At 31.4% G+C, this 20,270-nt stretch overlaps 1 protein-coding gene across 4 annotated transcripts in view; it reads left to right on the top strand.

Moving 5' to 3' along the window:
- LOC143056997 (uncharacterized) overlaps window positions 1–20,270 on the top strand; it is a 59,761-nt gene that overhangs the window by 11,079 nt on the left and 28,412 nt on the right. For 2 of the 4 annotated variants that reach the window (XM_076230220.1, XM_076230219.1), the window contains one exon: window positions 3,758–3,812. The gene's annotated coding sequence lies outside the window, so the exon portion shown is untranslated. Of the gene's footprint in view, window positions 1–3,757; window positions 3,813–10,308; window positions 10,482–10,555; window positions 10,654–20,270 lie in introns of those variants that run through there. The other 2 variants (XM_076230222.1, XM_076230223.1) reach the window with 2 other exon arrangements.

Here is a 20,270-nt window from a genome sequence, read left to right as displayed (position 1 = left end):
AATCAGACAACCGGTTGTTGGGTTGCTGCCCCTGAATTGGTAATTTTTAAGGAAATTTTATGGTTTTTGGCTATTATCTTGAATATTTTCATAGATAGAGATAAACTGTAAACAGCAATAATGTTCAGCAAAGTAAGATCTACAAATAAGTCTTATGACCAAAATTGTAAATTGACCCCTTAAGGAGTTATTGCCCTTTATAGTCAATTTTAAACAATTTTCATAAATTTTGTAAATTTTTGTAAAATTTTTTCAAAATATTTTCCTCTGTTACTAATGGGTCAAGTTCATTAGAGATAGAGATAATTGTAAGCAGCAAGAATGTTCAGTTAAGCAAGAACTTCAAACACATCACCATCACCAAAACACAATTTTGTCATGAATCAATGTGTGTCCTTTGTTTAAAATGCACATAGAACAAGGTGAGCGACACAGGCTCTTAAGAGCCTCTAGTTGTAACATGTACCAGTCTGTCTGACATTTGATCATTTTTCATGGATCATTAGTAATGTTATGTTACTTTGTTACTTAAAGTAAAACCTAAATATCAAAGATTTTCAACTTAAAACAGTAAGGCAGACATTGGAGAATATGCACATTTGTTAAGAATTTTGCAGTGCATATCTAATTTCAGAATTGACCATTTAACATGTCTAAGTCCTAGTCAGGATATTTGTTTTTATCTGGTTAGAATTATTTTACATTTGTCATTTCAAGACCCTTTTGTAGCTTACTATGTGGTATTGGTTTTGCTCTTCTTTGAGGGCTGAAAGGTGACCTTTAGTTTCTCATTTCTACGTCATTCTGTCTCTAGTGGAGGTTGTCTCTTTTGCATCATATCATATCATATTTTCTAATATTTTTCATAACAACTCATTATTGTGAATATTATGAAATAATATGCACATTATCATCCAAGTTGCTGAGTCTTTATTTAAACCTCATTTATGACACTACATGTAGAGGTTATTAATCAAAAATATAGGTCAGACCATTGCAGCTGCAAGACAATTTACATGCATATTTATTTCGAGCAAGTTTGTAAAAAAGTGTCAAGATTAACATGACCAGTTTATGCTGACATATTGTTATTCTAGAAAGATGAAGTCCAGCAATTTTCATCCAAAACAGGACTTTGTCAAAGATGGTATGAAAGAATTTTTTTATTTTTTTTTAATTCATATACATTGGGATCAGGTAAAATATAGATTTTAAAAAAATAAACATTTCATGTTCAATGTTAATTCTATTCCATTCTGAATTATAACAGGTGCAAAAAGAAATTTCCTGTTAATTTCAAATTGGAAAGAAGAATTTAGTGAGATACATTCATTTTCTTTTTCTGAAGTTATGAATCACGCTGTGATTATATGCTAAAAGCCTTGGTTCATCTAATTAAGATAATTTGCCAATGACATACCTGAAAAAAAAAAATAATAGAAAAAATGATGGCTTCTTCCAAGGGAGTAATAACTCCACTAAATGTTTTCATGCAAGGAACATTTATGTTTGTTGGATTTGTATGCTCTGTACAATGTTATAATCCATGAAGAATATAAAATCTTCAACACAAATCCATTTAATTGAATAGGTCATGTTATTTTTTAAATAATTATTTTCATAAGTAGAACGATTTTCAAAATGGTACTGTAAATTCAGAAATTATTGCGTGCATTTATTATTGCAAATTTTGACACTTTAGACTAAAATGCGATTTTAACTTTTGCCATATTGAAAAAAATCCTGTTTAATTCATATAAAAAATTTCAAAATGCAAGTTTAAATCCTTGCGATTATAACCCAGCGCATTTTTTGCAATAATAAAACAATTGCAATAATTTCTGAATTTACAGTAGTTTCTATGAAAATATCTTGATATATATGAGATTTGATTAACACTTTTAGTACATTTATGACACTAGGTGATAATTTATGGTCAGAACCTTGCAGATAGAAGAAAATATACCCTTAAAGGTTTAAAGGAGTGCACATTTATTTCAAGCTTGTTTGTATAAAACTGTCAAGATTAATACGGCCAGTTGGTCAGTACTAGATATATACTGACGTCTTGTTATTTTAGGAAGATGAAGTCCAGCAAATTGGTTCATCTGCAGCGGAGCAGGCATTAAATGTTACCCTTATCCCTCTGTATGACATCCCAAATTTAGTTTCCTTTCTCAAACTTTAGTTTGCCTCTACCAAATGTTATAGAACCTATATATAAAGCTTATAACCACACAACACAGATCAAATTTGAATTTGGTTTGAGTCACTTTTACCATTCTTGAGTTATGTCCCTTTATAATGTTATATGCAAGTGGGGGCATCATGTCTGTTCCATGGACACATTCTCCATTTATAGTTATGCTATACATTAATTACATATTATGTATCTTTAAAAACTTAAAAAGTTACTTCTAAGTCAGTTTTATTTTTATCAAAACTGCAATAAAACTTTGAAATTGGGACATTATTTAATACAACAATTCATGTTGCAAATAAAATATCTGAAAAGGTGATGGTGAAACTCTCAATGAAGATATTCATTCAATGAAAAATACAGCTTAAAATACACAAAAAAACTCAACTTTATTTACAATTTGCTTTAACTGTATTGATTATCAGTACGTAACTACCAAATCCGTGCCCGAAACTCCGGAGATAAAATCTTTTTACCAGTTCCTGGCTACATTACATTTCACACTTTCTGGACAACAAGCAATTGACTTTTTTAATCAAGAAAGGTTAGATGGAGCTTGAAATTAACCCATCAGAGAGATTGCTGAAGCTGGATGGTTTTCCATGAGATCGATCATGTGTAACTTCCGTGCTGAATCAGGATGCACAGCTGTGGAAAAATGATTTTTTGGATGAATATACATAAGGACCAAAAAAAAAAAGAATAATTGAAGCTTGTTATTGAATATTTGTATTTAACAAGGGTTAGTTGGTAACAGATTTTCCCATTTGATTTTTAGGTTGACTGAACTATTTTGTTTTATCTTTAATAGGAATCAAGTACTCACATTTTTGACGGCAATGTCAATGATGTCTTTTTTTCTTTTTGTTTGATCTCATGTGTCAAGGTCATTTGAAAAAATCTCCAATTTTAAATGTAAAAATGCTATCTATAGTGTTGTAGGTAGAAATACCATCTTCAGAGCTGTATGTAGAAATACCATCTACAATGTTGAATACAAAAATACCATATTCAGTGCTTCTAGTAGAAATACCATCTACAATGTTGAATACAAAAATACAATATTCAGTGCTTCTAGTAGAAATACCATCTACAATGTAAAATACAGAAATACCATATTCAGTGCTTCTGGTAGAAATACTATCTACTATAATGTATGTAGAAATACCATCTACAATGTAAAATACAGAAATACCATATTCAGTGCTTCTATTAGAAATACTATCTACTATAATGTATGTAGAAATACCATCTACAATGTTAAATGTAGTGGTGTTTCTTAGACATACCATCTACCAAATAATACATAGAAATACCATCTACAACATTGAACATAGGCTGGAAATAATATGTTCATTAAAATAACTTGTCATTTTTCATTATAAATAGATCTAAAGTAACATGTAAGAACAGTTTGGAGGAAATTTTATTAAACCATGCATATTAAAAGCATAAGTTAATCTTTCATTGTACCTGTTTGTTGAAGATGCACAAATAAATGTTCACATTATTTTCAGAAATTACAGCAAAACTTGATATTTTCTTTTTACATTTCAGAATATAATATGTTATGCAAAGAAAAGCTTGAGGCTGACAATAACTATAGTAAAAGGTAAGTCAAAAAATTGTTTCATGCCAAGCTGAATGACATTTGCTTTATCCTGTGGATCGACAGATAATACATAGCTTGAATATAGAATGATTTACCTATTGATAAAAACACATATGTATTCAAACCATGAAACAAAAAATTGATATAATGACACTTCCATATAATTTATTATGTGGAGTAAGAGAACTTGTGTTCTGATGTTTCTATTGTGTGTAACTACTCATATCTCTACATATATCCAATATGGATATATATAAAAATATTGTGGTATGATTGCCAACAAGATAACGATATTGACCATAGACAAAATGATGTGGATGTAAGTATTTTGGTGTACACAGAACATGGAAATGTGGTAGTTACAATGTAGATAGCTGCATAGAATGCTATAGACACATATTCTCATTTATAAGCAGTATATGCCCCCCCATCCCCCCAAACACTCCCCCCCCCAAAAAAAAATAATAAACCTCAGAAAAAAAATCCAACAAATAGTACTACACTCTAGTGACACTACACATCCACTACAGCTGTATGAAAGAGACTTTCCTTTACACTCAGTATTGTTCTGAATATGCATGAAATACTTGCCACTTGACAGTAAGCAAACATATATTAATCATACTTGTTATGGTATAGCAGAGTTGGTAAGACAGACTAAATCATTTATACAACAACTCTCTTGGAAAACACTGGAAGGTATATTTAATTTTTTTTAATGACTAAAAATAGATGCCAGCTAGTTAAAAAAATTTAAATCGATAGTCCTAATTCTGGTATATATAATGAAAAATGTTCATAAGACAAACAAAAAAATAATGATGAGATTGAACAATATATATTTGATTTAAAAACACCGAGGGTGAAATTGATTGTGTAACTTTTTTTCCTATGCCTTTAAATATTAATGGTATCAATCTTTCATTTTGTTGGTGGTTAATTGGATGTGTAAGGTGTTGATTTGGACAGGCAATGGTCTTAATTTGTCAAGGAAGATTTTTTTGCTTATTGATTACTTGTGTGAAAAAAAGTCTGGATAAAATCTGGCAGAGAAATAGAATATAAAGAAATTGTGTCCAGTTTGACCAGTTTGAAATTCTGCAAAAGGTTTAGCTGATAGTAATATTGGACATATTAATGAGTTATTTAATACAGATTACTGTGTTTTTTGGTTTTAATGTATAAAAAGTGTCAGCAAAGAAGCTGATGTTTGAGAAGCAAACAGCAAGTTTAAGATTGTAATGGGGGTTGGGGGTAATGGGATGGAATGTTTTACTTTTTAAATTTTTGTCTCAACACAGAAAAAGTCAAAAGAAGGCAGACTGATGCCTGATGTATGTTGTGTTGGCATCTCCAATTTTCTACATTTGAAAATGCCTGTACCAAGTCAGGAATATGACAGTTCTTGTCCATTCGTTTTTGATGCGTTTTGTTATTTGATTTTGCCATGTGATTATGGACTTTCCGAATTGATTTTCCTCTAGTTCAGTATTTTTGTGATTTTACTTTTTCCAAAAGTCTACAGTTGAAAGTTTGTGATATGGTAATTTAGCTGATATAATTATATTTATTGTGTATCATCTTGAAGATTGCAGAAAGTATGGTTTGTGGTTAAATGTTCATTATTTACATGTATGGGTTTTGCTCAGTGTTGAAGGCCATATGGTGAACTATAGTTGTTAATTTCTGTGTCATTTGGTCTCTTGTGAAGAGAGTCTAATTGGCAATCATATCACATTTTCTTTTCTAAATTGTAATCAAGCTGTAGTTAGATGGTTTCTTTAACATCTTTGATTTCATTGGTTTGGAGATCCATTCTTATAAATCCTTTGTTACTGATGACAAACTAGGAGTCATACTTGGTTTTTGTAATCATTATATATACAAAATGTTATAATGATAATGTGTATACTCACAAGTATTCACTTGGTTTCCTACCTACTAGAAGTGTTCTATTAAAATTTTGAGAACTTCACAAAAGTGAACATATTAACTTCCTCCTCTTGCTCATTCCAGACTATCCATCATTGCATTAAACATTGAATTTATTAAATAAAAAGATCAGAGATTTAATATTATAGTATCTATAAAGAATCTGTAAATAACTTTTAATTTTTTGTATAAATTTAAAGTTTTTTCAAATTCTTTATGCATATTCATATATAACTTTTGAATTTTTCTGATTTTGTAAGATATTTTAAAGAGTTTTCTCATATTTTGTCATTTATGGTAATAAGAAATTGGTCTTTCAGAATTTCTGAGAAGTGTACAAATGATAAGATAATCCAAAATTGTAACTGTAAATTTAATATTTTTTAATATAACATTTAATTGTTTGTGACGAGAAATGCAGGTCCAGACAGACTTTTCGTCTTATTCTCCCAGCACTGGTAACATTTGAACATTTAAAAGTAAGAATAATGATTGTTAAAGAGGTCATTTCAGGGTAGGTAAATATGAAAAGTTGTTAAATATTTAAAGCATCACCCAAGCAGTTCTATATTCAAGGTAATTGGTCATGAAACTGATTTGTTGATAATCTATGTGATAATTAAGATTATTGACTGTTTTATGGGTCAATAAAGCCTTTTAGTAGGAATTGATTATTTCCTTATACATAAACTAATGAGATTTGGTGACATTTTGTTTGATGGCTTTATGAAGGGGTTCAGGTATATTGATTAAAATTTTTACCTGGTTCTATCCAGGTGGGTAGTTAATCAAGGTAACTTCACGGTTACTAAAGCATGACATCGTATCAACATAAATCACACTTTATTTTATTATATTTGGTTATTTGCTCTAAGCCCACCTAGGAAGGTAGATTTATTCTGATACTTTGGGCCTGAAATTATATTTGTTGTTTCACGGTTAAAAATAGGAATTTGAGTTTATTGCATACATTAGTTTCTCCGTTTGAAGTGTTATATGCACTTGTCATTTGGACTCCATTGGAAATTCTATTCTTTGGGAAAAAAGAATTGTATTGTCAAATTTTGTCCTCTCAAAGAAAAAAGATTGAACAGCAGTTTATAAATGAAATGCCATTTGTTTATATATTTTTGTTTTTGTTTTCTAAAAGGTGCCAATCAGTATACAGCAAAAATTATAATAAATAGTTACTCATTGGCCCCATCCATTCTTTAGCATGTATTTCTAATGAACATTAAGAGTCTAGGTAAGTGTAAAAAATCTGAAGGTATTATCAGAGACATCAGACAGCATAAAATGTGATAGAGTTGGCCTATGTTATTTAGAGTTTATGCTGATGTATAGATTTTGGTCCTGCATAAAATGTGATAGAGTTGGCCTATTTTATGTAGAGTTTGTACTGATGTAAGCATAGAATGTGATATAGTTGGCCTATTTTATGTAAAGTTTGTGCTGATGTAAGCATAGAATGTGATATAGTTGGCCTATGTTATTTAGAGTTTATGCTGATGTATAGATTTTGGTCCTGCATAAAATGTGATAGAGTTGGCCTATTTTATGTAGAGTTTGTGCTGATGTAAGCATAGAATGTGATATAGTTGGCCTATGTTATTTAGAGTTTGTACTGATGTAAGCATAAAATGTGATAGAGTTGGCCTATTTTATTTAGAGTTTATGCTGATGTATAGATTTTGGTCCAGCATAAAATGTGATAGAGTTGGCCTATTTTATGTAGAGTTTGTACTGATGTAAGCATAGAATGTGATATAGTTGGCCTATGTTATTTAGAGTTTATGCTGATGTATAGATTTTGGTCCTGCATAAAATGTGATAGAGTTGGCCTATTTTATGTAGAGTTTGTACTGATGTAAGCATAGAATGTGATATAGTTGGCCTATTTTATGTAGAGTTTGTGCTGATGTAAGCATAGAATGTGATATAGTTGGCCTATGTTATTTAGAGTTTATGCTGATGTATAGATTTTGGTCCAGTATAAAATGTGATAGAGTTGGCCTATTTTATGTAGAGTTTGTGCTGATGTAAGCATATAATGTGATATAGTTGGGCTATGTTATTTAGAGTTTATGCTGATGTATAGATTTTGGTCCAGCATAAAATGTGATAGAGTTGGCCTATTTTATGTAGAGTTTGTGTTGATGTAAGCATATAATGTGATATAGTTGGCCTATGTTATTTAGAGTTTATGCTGATGTATAGATTTTGGTCCAGTATTGATCTTTTATTATCTTGGGTCTCATTTATCTTTTGTACACAATTTCACATTGATGATTTCTCAAGTATTTTAAAATTAAATTGTCAACGATATCAGTGAATTCATGTGTTGTCAGATCAATATTACATATATAATTTTCTCCAAATTTTCTGACAAAATTTAGAAGTGTGAAAAAGGTTTTTTTATAACATCAATCTTTCAGGCTGGTGAAAAATTCTTTGTGTGATATGCTTGCCTAGTTAGGCTCTTCACCTTTTTCATGTCTTGTCAATGACATATATTGCTAACACTTTATGTTTAGAGTCTTCCATACTGTTTTTATGTAGACCTTTTTTTAAAATTTTATTCAATCACATATTTCTTCACTTTTAATTTTTTTGGTTGTAACTTTTCAAAATTTCTGGGAATACAACTGAATGCTTAGGGCTTACTGAGCATTGAAACATTCAAGGCATTGCTAGAAAGGAATCTTTATGTCATAAGACTCAGATTTACAGAGCATTAAAACTCAGGGCATTGCTTGGATTGTAATGTTATGTCATATGGCTCAGCCTTGCGCATTATACAGCATTGAAACTTTCAGGGCATTGCTTGAGATGTAACTTTATGTCATTGAGCTCTGACTTATAGTACATTGAAACTTTCATGGCATTGCTTGATGTGCAACTTTATGTCTCAAAGCTCAGCCTTAAAGATACTTGAAAACAGACTCCATAATCCACAATGGAAATTTCCACTGGTCAATGCTGACAGCTGTTCCAACACAAATGCAATCATTACTGAATCCATATGTAGTAAAGGAAAGAAAACCAAAAAAAAAAAATGTTATTTAAATATCAAACTGATTGTCATTATTTTTTCACAAATATCTATTTTTGAAATTTTGTCAAATCAGTTGCCTAATCAATGTGTTAATTATGTTAACAGAAAATTTTATAGAATTATGAAGTTCAAATTGGAAGTTCTTCAATGTTCTTAATACTTAATACTTGGTAAAATAATATTTGGGGAACAATGACAGTGACCTCTAGATGTTTAGTAAAAGATTTTTCATTGCTTGAAAGCTGTCTCTTATATACTTATTTGACTCCATATCTTCTATACATTTATAAATCCCACTAAGTCAATTAGTATACTGTAAACAAAGTAAAATCTTTTGTCTGTAGAAGTGTATCTCCTTTTGCACTTAATTCCAAAGATTAAAAGAACTTAAGTCAATTGCACTGAATGGTTGGTTGAGTTTCTATTTATATACTGGCTCCTAAGCGATCAGCCGTGATCTGTGGAAACCTTTGTCTGTTATAATCCAGTTCATTAACTAGGTAGATAATATTACGGTAATTTACTGTACCTGTACTCACCTGTAACGACATATAGGTACTTTAAGGCATGTTACAATAATTACAAAATGGTCCATATCATTTAACTTAACTAAGTTTTGTCTTATCAAATTTCAAAAGTGTTATATTTTCATGTTATACATGTAGTATTAAATGTATCTTTGTTATAAAGTATTGTAGACTTATTACTGATATTTTATTTCTTATGATGTTAAGGAAAAATGACAATTATAGATAAACTTTGTTTTTAGAAATTACCCTTTCTGAAGGATGAAAAAAAAAATGATGCAAAAATTATTTTTTTATAGGAATAACTTCAATGAAGAGGTGTGAATGTCATTTATACATGACAGAGGTCATTCAGAAAAAGGTTCTTCTGTAAAATGAAAAAAAAAGTATAAATGATTTTATCAGTTATTTCTTAATTATTCATTCAAGTTAAATAAAAACGGGAATTATAACGCTTTCTATTCTTGCTCTTCTCCAGAAAAAATGTTTGATTTTTTTCCCAAATAGTTCAACAGTTATTAGAAATGATGTTGAGCCTTTCCTCCTTGCATTGAAAAGTATTTGATGTCTGTATTGTATCAGAGTTGTCCCCCCTACACAGATAACATTTTGTAAGATATGCACTAATTAAATATCAGATTTAAAAGATTTCTTACTTTCTGTTGGCATAGAAACAGATTTCTTGCGTGTATTGTCATGAAAAAGGGGAAAACTACATTTGTGCTAATATTAGATATTAAAGGTTGTATTCTGTTGTTAAAATGAATGTTGCATTATAAATTGATTAAAATTCAATAAGGTATTTAAGGCTGCATTTTTCCCATGAATGATTTTCTGCATATTTGCGTTTGTAATACTTCTTTTGTGTGCAAATGAGGCAGTTTTTAAGTGTTGTGTGTCTAAAATCCTTGTTATTGAATTCTCTCAGACTGACTGAGCCAAGAATTAGATTATCAACAGAGAAATTTCCACCTCAGAGAATTTTCCGATTGGTTGGTTACATGAGGTTTAATCTATAATGAGAGCTATGGGTTTTGGCAGTCAGTCAAGTGTAACACTCTTAATGTAGAAAATTCTGCAACTGAAAACAGACGAAATAAACAAGCAGAGAAAAACATATAAATATATTGACGGACATATATAATCTACCTACAGGTAAATAGAAAATTTTATCTCTCTCACACACACTGTTATCAGACAATTTATTAGACTGCTTGATGTGTATTTCAAGCGGAACTTAAATACACAGTCTATTAAATGTTGATTTTGTGAAGTTTTGTTTTAGTTAGTGCAGTAGGAATCATACTTTGTTTTATCCAGATTTCAGGTTTGTTATGATACTAATCATTGAAGCATGTCTTGTCACACGTCATTTGTTTTTGGCACTATTTGAGGTGAGACTGTTTGTCATCCATATCTGTTTAATCATATTAATCTTAAGATCTATTTTACACCGTTTTTTATTATTAGTTTGACACTAGACTACCATAAAATTACTGTTAAATAATTAATCCAAAGATTTTCTAGTTAATTCCTTATAACAAGATTTGTTATTAATTTTAGTGTTAAAATTACATGGGTAGAAAATCTTTGTTGTAAAAGATAATGAATGATACATTGCACTAAAGTGTTCAACTGCATTTAGTGCAAAAGAACTGATATGGTGTTTTATAATTCATGTAAAATAGTATATTTTTTTTAAATTCTTCATTATCTATTTTATATTAACCTAGTAACAGATACAAAGGATCCACTTTTTTTTCTTTTTCTTTTTGTGGGGGTTGGGTGGTGTAGGGGGAACATAAAGTGTCAATATTTATGTGTCTTTGTATAAGATAAGAATTGAAAATTGTACAAAAGACCATATTCATTTAATTTCTATGTTTATTATTTATGGAATTATGGAACTTACCTTGTGTTTAAATACCAGTGATGAATATTTGTTTGTCCAGTCAAGTGACCTTTTGATACAAGAGGTCATTGTTCTCTGGAAAATTAAATACATAGGTATGATTTACAAATAACAGGAGATGTGGGTAATATGTCAATGAGACAGTATAATCCAACAAAAATTAATCTAAAGACTTTCAGAGGGCAACACACATTCTTCGACAAAAAACAGGTGTGTGTTCTATATGTCAAGACCTAAACTGCAATAGACAGTTGTTTATACTATGTGTCAAGACCTAAACTGCAATAAACAGTTGTCTATACTATGTGTCAAGGCTAAAACTGAATTAAACAGTTATCTATACTATATGTCAAGGCCTAAACTGCAATAAACAGTTGTCTATACTATATGTCAAGGCCTTAACTGCAATAGACAGTTGTCTATCCTAAATGTCAAGGCATCAACTGCAATAAACAGTTGTCTATACTATGTGTCAAGGCAAAAACTGCAATAAACAGTTGTTTATACTATATGTCAAGGCTAAAACTGCAATAGACAGTTGTCTATCCTATATGTCAAGGCCTGAACTGCAATAAACAGTTGTTTATACAATATGTCAAGGCCTAAACTGCAATAGACAGATGTCTATACTATATGTCAATGCGTAAACTGCAATAAACAGTTGTCTATACTATATGTCAAGGCTTAAACTGCAATAGACAGTTGTCTATCCTATATGTCAAGGCCTAAACTGCAATAAACAGTTGTCTATACTATGTGTCAAGGCCCAAACTGCAATAAACAGTTGTCTATACTATGTGTCAAGGCCTAAACTGCAATGGACAGTTGTCTATACAATATGTCAAGGTTTAAACTGCAATAGACAGTTGTCAACACTATATGCCAAGGCTTAGCTGCAATAAACAGTTGTCTATACTATATGTCAAGGCCTTAACTGCAATAGACAGTTGTCTATACTATATGTCAAGGCTAAAACTGCAATAGACAGTTGTCTATCCTATATGTCAAGGCCTAAACTGCAATAAACAGTTGTCTATACTATATGTCAAGGCTAAAACTGCAATAGACAGTTGTCTATCCTATATGTCATGGCCTAAACTGCAATAAACAGTTGTCTATACTATGTGTCTAGGCTAAAACTGCATTAAACAGTTATCTATACTATATGTCAAGGCCTAAACTACAATAAACAGTTTTCTATACTATATGTCAAGGCTAAAACTGCAATAGACAGTTGTCTATCCTATATGTCAAGGCCTAAACTGCAATAGACAGTTGTCTATCCTATATGTCAAGGCCTAAACTGCAATAGACAGTTGTCTATATTATATGTCAAGGCCTAAACTGCAATATACAGTTGTTTATACTATATGTCAAGGCTAAAACTGCAAAAGACAGTTGTCTTTACTATATGTCAAGGCCTAAACTGCAATAAACAGCTGTCTATACTATATGTCAAGGCCTAAACTGCAATAAACAGTTGTCTATCCTATATGTCAAGGCCTAAACTGCAATAAACAGTTGTCTATACTATGTGTCAAGGCTAAAACTGCATTAAACAGTTATCTATACTATATGTCAAGGCCTAAACTGCAATAAACAGTTGTCTATACTATATGTCAAGGCTAAAACTGCAATAGACAGTTGTCTATCCTATATGTCAAGGCCTAAACTGCAATAAACAGTTGTCTATACTATATGTCAAGGCTAAAACTGCAATAGACAGTTGTCTATCCTATATGTCAAGGCATAAACTGCAATAAACAGTTGTCTATACTATGTGTCAAGGCCTAAACTGCAATAAACAGTTGTCTATACTATGTGTGAAGGCCTTAACTGCAATAGACAGTTGTCTATACTATATGTCAAGGCTTAAACTGCAATAGACAGTTGTCTACACTATATGCCAAGGCTTAGCTGCAATAAACAGTTGTCTATACTATATGTCAAGGCCTAAACTGCAATAGACAGTTGTCTATACTATATGTCAAGGCTAAAACTGCAATAGACAGTTGTCTATCCTATATGTCTTGGCCTAAACTACAATAAACAGTTGTCTATACTATGTGTCAAGGCTAAAACTTCATTAAACAGTTATCTATACTATATGTCAAGGCCTTAACTGCAATAAACAGTTATCTATACTATATGTCAAGGCTAAAACTGCAATAGACAGTTGTCTATCCTATATGTCAAGGCCTTAACTGCAATAGACAGTTGTCTATACTATATGCCAAGGCCTGAACTGCAATGAACAGTTGTCTATACTATATGCCAAGGCTAAAACTGCAATAGACAGTTGTCTATACTATATGTCAAGGCCTAAACTGCAATAAACAGTTGTCTATACTATATGTCAAGGCTAAAACTGCAATAAACAGTTGTCTATCCTATATGTCAAGGCCTAAACTGCAATAAACAGTTGTCTATACTATATGTCAAGGCTAAAACTGCAATAGACAGTTGTCTATCCTATATGTCAAGGCATAAACTGCAATAAACAGTTGTCTATACTATGTGTCAAGGCCTAAACTGCAATAAACAGTTGTCTATACTATGTGTGAAGGCCTAAACTGCAATAGACAGTTGTCTATACTATATGTCAAGGCTCAAAACTGCAATAGACAGTTGTCTACACTATATGCCAAGGCTTAGCTGCAATAAACAGTTGTCTATACTATATGTCAAGGCCTAAACTGCAATAGACAGTTGTCTATACTATATGTCAAGGCTAAAACTGCAATAGTCAGTTGTCTATCCTATATGTCATGGCCTAAACTGCAATAAACAGTTGTCTATACTATGTGTGAAGGCTAAAACTGCATTAAACAGTTATCTATACTATATGTCAAGGCCTTAACTGCAATAAACAGTTGTCTATACTATATGTCAAGGCTAAAACTGCAATAGACAGTTGTCTATCCTATATGTCAAGGCCTTAACTGCAATAGACAGTTGTCTATACTTTATGCCAAGGCCTGAACTGCAATGAACAGTTGTCTATACTATATGCCAAGGCTAAAACTGCAATAGACAGTTGTCTATACTATATGTCAAGGCCTAAACTGCAATAGACAGTTGTCTACACTATATGTCAAGGCCTAAACTGCAATAGACAGTTGTCTATACTATATGTCAAGGCCTAGACTGCAATAAACAGGTGTCTATACTATATGTCAAGGCCTAAACTGTAATAGACAGTTGTCTATACTATATGTCAAGTTTTAAACTGCAATAGACAGTTGTCTATACTATATGTCAAGGCCTAAACTGAAAGTATATGTCAAAGCCTAAATAATTGCAATAAACAGGTGTTTATACTATTCTTTTCTCTAATACCATGGGAAGTTTCATATTTAGTGTCTCAGGTACCTTTATGTTTTAAGTCTTCAACATAACCCTCAGTTAGGTTGTTGTTTTCAGGGATGATTTTTCTTCTACTGGTTTTTGTAGATTAATTATTTGAAATATGTAGTTATTACTCTTCAGGGGCGGATCCAGCCTTTTTAAAAAGGGGGGTTCCAAACCCAGGACCAAGGGGGGTTCCAACTATATGTTCCCATTCAAATGCATTGATCGTCCAAAAAAAGGAGGGTACCAACCCCCGGAACCCTCCCCCTGGATCCGCCACTGCTCTTGACTTACACAATGTCATTGCTGAGCGAAGCATCAGTCAACAAATATTTATCAGTCATCTAGATATCATAAACAGTATGTATTCCAGAGGCGGATTTAGGGGGCACAGGGGGCCAGGGCCCCCCCTTTTTGGGAAAAAAATTGGTTGCTTATATAGGGAATCATTGAAGCGTGACTGGAGCGGGCCCCGTCTTAGGTTAGTCAGTGGGCCCCCACTTATGAAAATTTCTGGATCCGCCACTATATTCACTAGTGTAAATTGAAAAAAATACCAAAAAAAACATCTGTAAAAATTTATCTGCTTACTATCAAATGTTTGTAGATTATGGGTTATAATTCTATGAATGAAAGAGGATAGTAATAAATGTAAACACACCCTATTTAGTCCTATTATCACTTAATACCTACCGTTGAGTGACGTCTGTAATCAAAGTCATCACTTATCCTGAAAATGATGGTTTTTAGATTCATATGATAAAAGTACTAAAAATATCTGGTTTTATAAGCATTCTTAATAAGTCAAGTTCTATATTTAGTTGGCAAATACTTATACATGTATCTTTAAAAATGCAGACAGTATTTTTATAGCTTGTAATTTTTGGCAAAATTTTCTACATTTACAGCAAATCTCTAAACTGGAATCCAGCATCAATTGAAAATAATATTGCATAACCATTCATTGTTTCAAAATCTAAGGGATTTTGGGTACAGTAATTTATTTTTTCAAAACTAAAATGAAAATGTTTCAAGTCATTGGTTGGACTTGTAAAATGTTCAGTTTAGTCATTTGTTGGAATTGTTAAATGGTGGATAAAGTCATTGGTTGGGATTAGAAAATGTTGAGTTAAGTTTTTCGTTTGAAATAGAAAAAAAATGGTTATGTCATTGGTTGAAATATAAAATGTTGTGTTAAGTGATTGGTTGAAATATAAAATGTTGTGTTAAGTGATTGGTTGGAATTATAAATGTTGAGTTAAGTCATTGGTTGGAATTATAAATGTTGAGTTAAGTCATTGGTTGGAATTCGAAAATGTTGAGTTAAGTCATTGGTGGGAATTAGAAAATGTTGAGTTAAGTCATTGGTGGGAATTAGAAAATGTTGAGTTAAGTCATTGGTTGAAATATAAAATGTTGAGTTAAGTCATTGGTTGAAATATAAAATGTTGTGTTAAGTGATTGGTTGATTTTATTAAATGTTAGGTAAAGTCATTGGTGGGAATTATAAAATGTTGGGTAAAGAGATTGGTTGGAATGATTAAATGTTGAGTTAAGTCATTGGTTGGAATTATAAAGTGTTGCGTACAGTCATTGGTTGAAATTATTTAATGTTTAGTATGTTGTTAACATATTACAGTGTTTTGATGCATGCTTTTAAAAATGTCGACAATAAAAGGTTTGATTCTAAAAAGACAACTTTGTTGCAACCTTTTTGTTATTAGAAGACAATTTTCTACCTGGAATTATATTTTTTCTCTACAAATTCAGAACCAATTTTTCTTGAAGATAAAAAAGTTTATTTTGATTTTTTCTAATTGTGAATTTTAAGTTATCTGGCATGAAGGTTTTTCACTAATTGGAGTTCATTTGTCAATCATACATGAACTTTAGAAAACTTTCTGTGGAACGCTACTATTCCAGTGTTGACAGGTTGACTAAATGTTCCGTTTCTCACATAGATGTCTTTTTTTGATTGAACTTAGGTAGTGAAGCATTATTATCTATAGGTAAAAAAAGATGAGGCATAAATGTCAATGAGATAGAACTGAACAACACATTAAGTGCATCAAAAACATCTTTCTTTGTAACTTTATTTTTGCTGATGTACATAATTAGTTTCGGGAAACAAACCAAAAATTAATAATGTCCCTTTGAAACCACAAGTAAAGTTCGATCATAACATGCTTGAAATTTTGGAGAATTCTGAAATATTCAATGACAACCTGCAAATTACAAATTTCTAGTAATATCAATTAATTGTTGATTGATTACTGCTCACTGATTGATTGTTTAATAATATCTAAAAATATTAAGTGAAAGACTTATTTTTAAAAAATCACTTTCTCTGTAATTTCGGGCTGAAAAGTTATGTTTGTTATATTTCAAGATGAGAAGGGTTTCTAGTAAATGAATATACATGTAAGAAAGTGAATTGAAAGATTTTTATCCAATAAGACATTGACATCTACTTACCTCATAGCCCAAAAGAAGAGATTTTGGTGAAATTTTACAAATTCATTTTTGACTTCAACCAGTTTAGGCCTAGGAAGCAATAGAGCACTCCCCTACTAAACATCAAAAGTTATGTATGTTATTTGTTATAACTAACATTCTCAGTTACAAGAACTGTTTTGCCTATTTTCATTTAATTTGATTAAAATTTGATATGCTAATTGTGATGACATTAAAAAGAATGCTGATACAAAATAATTAAAAAATAGAAGTATTGTATCTTGTCGTTGTTTTTAACTATTATTCAATGTGATAATAGCTATTACATGCTTATTTGAAATGTTAGCTAAAAATAGGGACCTTATTACAACTGCTCCTTAATAAAGTGTTATTTTGACTTTCTAGCTGTGTGTCTGTTACGCAACTGCTGCTGTTTGACTGCTACTCCAAATATACACATGGAAAAAAGTATTGCAACACCTTGATTTGTTAAAAGTTGAAAAATCAGCCTCTTTTTTTGGATGAAATATCATAAAATATGTGTATAATATTATTGAAACATAGTTTAAGATAACATTGGCATTGAAACGAACAAAAATTGTTTAAAAAAAAAAAGTTTTATATAGCCACAATTTTAATAACAAAATGAAGTGTTATTTGTACAAAAAAATGCATTTTACAACTTTTACTGTAGTCGAACTTTACAATGTCAGACATTTCAAACTTAATCTTCAGATGACTGTTCACGTCATGGTTGATCGTTATATGCCAAATAATTAGTACTTTGTGCGCAGCCTCCATTCAAACGGATAACCGCATCTTAACGTCTTCTGATTCCTGCCATAAATCGACTAATTTGTTGCTAAGGTAGCAGCTACCATTTTTGATGAAGGGCATTGTTTATTTCATGATGTGTTTGCTTTGGGGTGTTTTTTCGCGCACTTTCCGCCCAATAGTGTCCCATATATGCTCGATATGGTTCAAAGTCGGGCTACGATCGGGCCAAGGAAGATGAACCAAACTCCATTTGAACATTCGATCTTCCTCCACGATGCCAATTTCCAACTTTGGCGAGCTCTGCACTACATTAGATACGGAAAACTGTGTGTCTGTTTGTTAACAAAGGTCTCCGAAATGGTCTTATCACACGATAACCAGTAGCGATGAGTTGATCTCGAACAGTTCTTGTTAAAAGGCTCCTGTATGGCCACCACTCTCTTTTTAGGATTGTCTTGTATGCAATTGGTTTCCTTCTGACCAACCTTCATTATCCTTGATTTTCTCTAGCAAATGGTATAGGGGGTCTTCATTATCTCGGAAGGTCTTTAACAGCGTTTATTGCCTGATTTTTATTCTCAAAACGACTTATAGTGGAATGGTGATGACCAACAATACGTGCAGTTGTTACAGCGACATCCCTGCTTCTCTTATGCTGATAATCTGCCATCTTGCTGCAGTTAAGAGTTATCATGGACCCATTACAAGGTGTCAATCACATAACTTTAAAAACTTGGTTATTTAAAGTGTTGAAAACAATGAGGGTAAAACATCTGTTTTGCTGTTTACGGGTACAGTAGCTGCAGGTGCAGATAAAAACTTATCGAGTTGATATTTATTGATTAAACTCAGGTGATACTTAAATAATGTTTAACTAGTTCTATTTTACCAAATTTATATCACAAAAAAATAAAGAGTGTTTTTTTAATTTCAATTTCAATTTGGTGTTGCAATACTTTTTTCCATGTGTATAGTTATGACGTCTTGCAAGGCTATTTTATTTTTTTGCTTTGGACTAATTAACTGCCAATCCCCCAGGGTGTCATCAGCTCATTGGCAACATACCTTTCTGAAAATCTCAGATGATCAATTTTGAAATTATTAAGAAACTCAGGTTCCAACTCCCTCCATTAAAGTCACCTTGTGTGGAAATTCTTTTTAGGTCCTTTTGGAAAAAACATAGCTCCTTAAATATTTATACCATTGACATTGAAAAACTTATTTGTATTTCTTAGGTACCTACCAGTAGTTGTTTTAGCACAATGCAGGATTAAGTATTAGTCGCTATCTGAGTGTTCTGTGAAGGATTGGTTATCAAGGTTACGAAACATACTGGTACCTGTTTTCTTGTTTGCTTGTTTAGAAATCTGTTTGCCATGTTTATTTTAAAACTATACACAGCTTGATATATATATATATATATATATCCCCTCCCATGACTTTTATTTTTAGCAGTTGTAATAAGGTCCCTATTTTTAGATGCGTTGACATATATGATTATAAACCAATCTTTGTTCTTTTTATATTGAAACATTTAATCACTATAAATATGTCTTTCTTAATATGACATTTCATGGTGTTAATTTGAAAAATCAAATACCTTTTGTTACAATAAACGTATTTACACTTTTGGTATTTAGCTGAATTTTGCCTCTGAAGACATTAGATCACCTCCGAATAACCTTCTGACGTCAAGCAACAATCTCTTTTTAATTATGACGTCAATTATTTTGAATTGTTGTGTCAAAGTTTATGGGAACCTGTGTGATTTTACGTAATGGCGGACAAATTTGCATACAAGTGTAAATACGTCTATTCATTCAATGATGTAAACACATCACACGCAATATCACACTCCTACTTGATCATAACATGAAGTCCCTCTTGATCAGATGTCTTCTGACGTATTCAGGTGTTAAACCTCCCTGCCTTTCTTTGTCTCTGTAAGACATACTAAATGCTTTAAACTTGCCATGTGTACATAGCAATGAATATGCATTATTTGAAATGACCAAAACAAATATCTTTGTGAGAGTTCCATCAGTGATGTAAATGAGTTCCACCAATGAGGTCAATATCACACCTCTGCCTGTTGACCATTGCATGAGCTAAGACCAATGTAGATAGAATATAATCATCTTAGAATAATTAAATACTGTAGTTAAAATTACATCCTACTTAGTATATAAGTCATTAGCAAAATCATCTCATTTCTAATACTTTTGTACATCGGGATAGTTGATATACTTTTGTACACCTGGATAGATAATATACTCTGTACATTTGGATAGTTGATATACTTTTGTACACCTGGATAGATGATATACTCTGTACATTTGGATAGTTAATATACTTTTGTACACCTGGATAGATGATACACTCTGTACATTTGGATAGTTGATATACTCAATGATAGTTGTCATACTTTTATACACCTAGACAGTTGATAT

The sequence above is a fragment of the Mytilus galloprovincialis genome, chromosome 13 (genome assembly GCF_965363235.1).
Source record: "Mytilus galloprovincialis chromosome 13, xbMytGall1.hap1.1, whole genome shotgun sequence".
NCBI classification, from domain to species: domain Eukaryota; kingdom Metazoa; phylum Mollusca; class Bivalvia; order Mytilida; family Mytilidae; genus Mytilus; species Mytilus galloprovincialis.
The sequence above is the reverse complement of the archived record's forward strand: the minus strand, read 5'-3'. Positions and strand labels throughout refer to the sequence as shown.